We start from the raw sequence: 3763 nt of genomic DNA on the forward strand, positions 1-3763 counted from the left end.
TTGTTTGGGAAAAAACATGAACACTTTATAGGATTTAAGTTACGATGGTGCTAGTTTTAGCTGTACAAAATCTTTTACGTCTAAGCTAAATTTTGGCCTACCTAGTAGGCCGTTATTTTGCTTTGTTTCCAAAATAGCGGCAACGCATAAAACCTGTATTAATCAATAGCTGGCATCAATACCAACAAGTATTGTATGAGAAAAAATCATCCAAAGTGTCACGTTTCCGAGATATAAGCTATCCAAGTTGTATTGATTGTATTGAAGTCATCTACAACAGTCTAGATTCTAGATTCTGGATTAATACAATGATAACTACTTTAGTGAGATTTTAATGTAATTATTTACTATTTTGTAATTCTGCTTTAGAAATACAAGGAGTTCATTTGTTGTTCGGATAAGTAGTTCGCAACTAACGGGTAACTGGTAAGTAACTACTGCGGTAAGTAAGTACTATCTACTATTACAAGTACACTACCGGCTACTAACTAATTGTAGCCACGAGTGTAGTTAGGTTCTTTAATGTATTTTCCCGGCTCGCAGCTAAACTTTAGAGGAAGTGAATAGAACAATCGCTAAGAAAAACAAGCAACTTGATTACTTGTTGTAAGAACCGACCCGTAACTAAAAGGAAGCAGTTAAGGGAGTTTTAGCATTATGTAAAAGTTATATTAAGGTGCGTTCAGAACATAATATTATATAACAATTATGTTACAAAATAAACTTTTTTTAATAATTGGCATGAAGTGTCAATGTAGTAAGCTAGTGTAATCTTATTGATGTAATGTATTTGTAGGCGTGTCAATGTTATAATAGGTTTTACTGTCATAGATTCCGTGAAAAGAAACGTTGCATGAAGGAAGCTTTACTCTGTGAAAAGAAGCCATCTTGGATTAGCCGGCAGAGTTGGATTTTGACAGACACGGGTAGGTTGTCAGATTCAGAATTCACTCTAGCCTTTTTATTAGAATTCAGATTAGCTTCGGTAATTCGAGATAGGTAGCTTTTAGCGTGAATAATAATGATCGTGATATTTAATTCTGTGATTGTGATAATGTAGAATGTTTGTGTTAAATCGTAACCTTAAAGTAATTCTAACCTTTAATGCTATCCGGTGACTTTGTCTGCAAAGCACTATTAATAATGTTCGCGTAGTTGTTAGACGAATATGGAATATTAATTATATTGGTGAATATTAGAGTAATTCGTGAGTTAACGGTTGGCTCAGTGGATAGATTATTATAGTGACATCCGTTAAGGTTATTTCTGCAAACGCTAGTAATTTAGAGTGTAATTGGAGATATACCGGCAGTTGAGATAATAATTAGTTTAAAGTGATAGTTTAGTGTGATAGTAATTTGCAGTTAACTTTGATAGTACCCGCTTTAGAAACGTATAACCCGTTTGGTTAAGAATCATTGATGACACTTGTGTAGGGTAGACACTACCCTACACAAGAGGTAGGGTAATCAGACAATGAGTTTCCCATTAGATCGAATAGCTTGCATTCTGGTGGTTTCGAGGAAACCGGGCACGAGCTGGCGATCCCTTGAGTGGGATTCGCGTAGGTATAGTGTGGCGATTGCATACCTGGATGAATAGTGTTCGAGGCGCCGTAGCGCACGATGCTATGGCATTCGGTATGTAGACGCGCATAGAGTGGATAAGGTAGAGCTATTGTGATATTGCGAGTAAGTAAAGAGGAGTCAATAATATGATCTGGTTTAGATAGTGAGTGTCAATGCAATGATTAATTTAAGAGTGTTCATGAAGTTGAGATTGATGATTGAGCTAGTCGCCACGCGAGTTTCTTGCTGGCTCTTCTCGCGGTAGGCTGTAGCATTCCGAACCAGTGGTAGATTGTCTTTAGATGATCAGATAAAGAAATGGCTAGTGATTTGATTCAGAGGTTGCAATAGCAATTGTGCCCTAATCACATGATGCGATGATGCTATGATGATGATGATGATGATGATGATGATGATGTTGAGATTAGGTTAGAGTGAGGTGAGGGGTCGCTGTGAGGGGTGGTTGGAGGCGACCTAGGTAGGGTTAGGTTAGGTTTACCTCGTTACCTTGCGTTGATAGTTTCCCTGTGCTATACGTGAGAGTTTCCATGATAATAATTGAGGATAGTCCATGTAATTTGATAACACAAGAATATCGTTAGTTCACATATGCGGCCTGGTTCATTTTAAGAAAGTAAATCCCGATTCATCCAATAGGTTGTTTAAAGTGCTGAGAACTAATTGTAAAGATCATTGATTAAAGTACCTAGTGGTTAATTACTACGTTCTGATACGTTCTGATGTCGGCTGAGGATTAATAATAATAATTATCGGTCATTCTCCTTCCTATTTCTGATGTACGTGTCTAGCGCGCCTACATCAGAAGTGGGATGAGCACATGCCCACATTTTTGAAAGTTATGCCCACAGTTTTGCAAATAATGCCCACATTAGCCTGGTTTATAAAAGGATAAAGTTACGAGAAAAGATGATATTAATTTGTTTAAAGAAGAAGAAAAGTTTTCCAATTTTAATACCCACAATTAGGCTTTGTTGTAAAAGTTGCAGAAAAAGATTTCGGGGTTTTATCTGAGAGTTAAAAGATCCTTAATATTTCGGATTGGACTCTCACTGCCTCTGAACGTGAAGAGTAGTAAATGGTGTGTGAAATGATGCTTTGTGTAAACCCCGTGATGCAGTGCATGTTGGTATCTATCTGGTATGGAATACTGGCAAGTGTGGTGTAGTTGATCGCAGGACTGGCCTATGCGAGTCAATGTTCTGAATCAGACTACGGTTTGACTATGACAATGTTGACTGTGGTGTAGTTGATTGAGGGACTGGCCTTTGCGGGTCGATGTTCCGGATCAAACTACAGTTTGACTATGACAATGATTATGACTTTGATGGTGAACTGGGTGGTAAGTGAATAGTCTAAACTCTAACACCCTTATTAATAAAAAAAATGCTTACTTCAAGCATTATCCTAAGCTACACTTGGACTAGTTACTTCCAGGACCAACGTAGTATTAACAACGTTATTAATAAATATGGAGCTACCTGGATTTAACAATGCCAGCCTTACTTCGGGATGAAAGCATGCACGTGTGGCTGCCCCTTTATTAAAAAGTGAAAAGAGAGAGTCAGCGAACGAACTGAATGCTGTGTGTGACAGTGACAGACGATTTCTCTACCTGGACCTATAACTGTCGACAGTATTTTGGGTTCGACTTGACTTCACAGCGAGTTCACAGCTGATAGCTTGCACCGCCATTTTTGTTTTGCAATTTTAACCGGCTTTCCAAAAGGAGAAGGTACTCAATTCGGCGCGTTTTTGTAAACCGATTTCTCCGAGGTTTCTGACCGATTTGCATAGTTTTTTTTTTAATTAGTAGAAGTTCGCGAGACGTTACCATAAAAATGTTTGGATCCAACTATTTAATCCTGACGCTGCAAGAGTGCTGCACTCCTAAGCCATGGGACTTTGGAAAGTATTGATGGCAATTACTTAATTTATTACCCAGAAAATGTTTCAGTTTCACTTCATATTATCAATGAAATAATCTGAATTGATCTTGTAGATCACTTCGTTTGTGGCAGCGTGTGAACTTACGACATTCCACACTGATGGATGAGACGCTGACGGGATGTGTCTGGTCCGCTTCAGTATGTTGTTAGTTGACGTAATGGACAGATGTGACATTGAGATCATGACTAAATGGATGACCTTTAAATTGTGAAACATCAGGGACTCTC

The sequence above is a fragment of the Maniola hyperantus genome, chromosome 16 (assembly GCF_902806685.2).
Source record: "Maniola hyperantus chromosome 16, iAphHyp1.2, whole genome shotgun sequence".
NCBI lineage: Eukaryota > Metazoa > Arthropoda > Insecta > Lepidoptera > Nymphalidae > Maniola > Maniola hyperantus.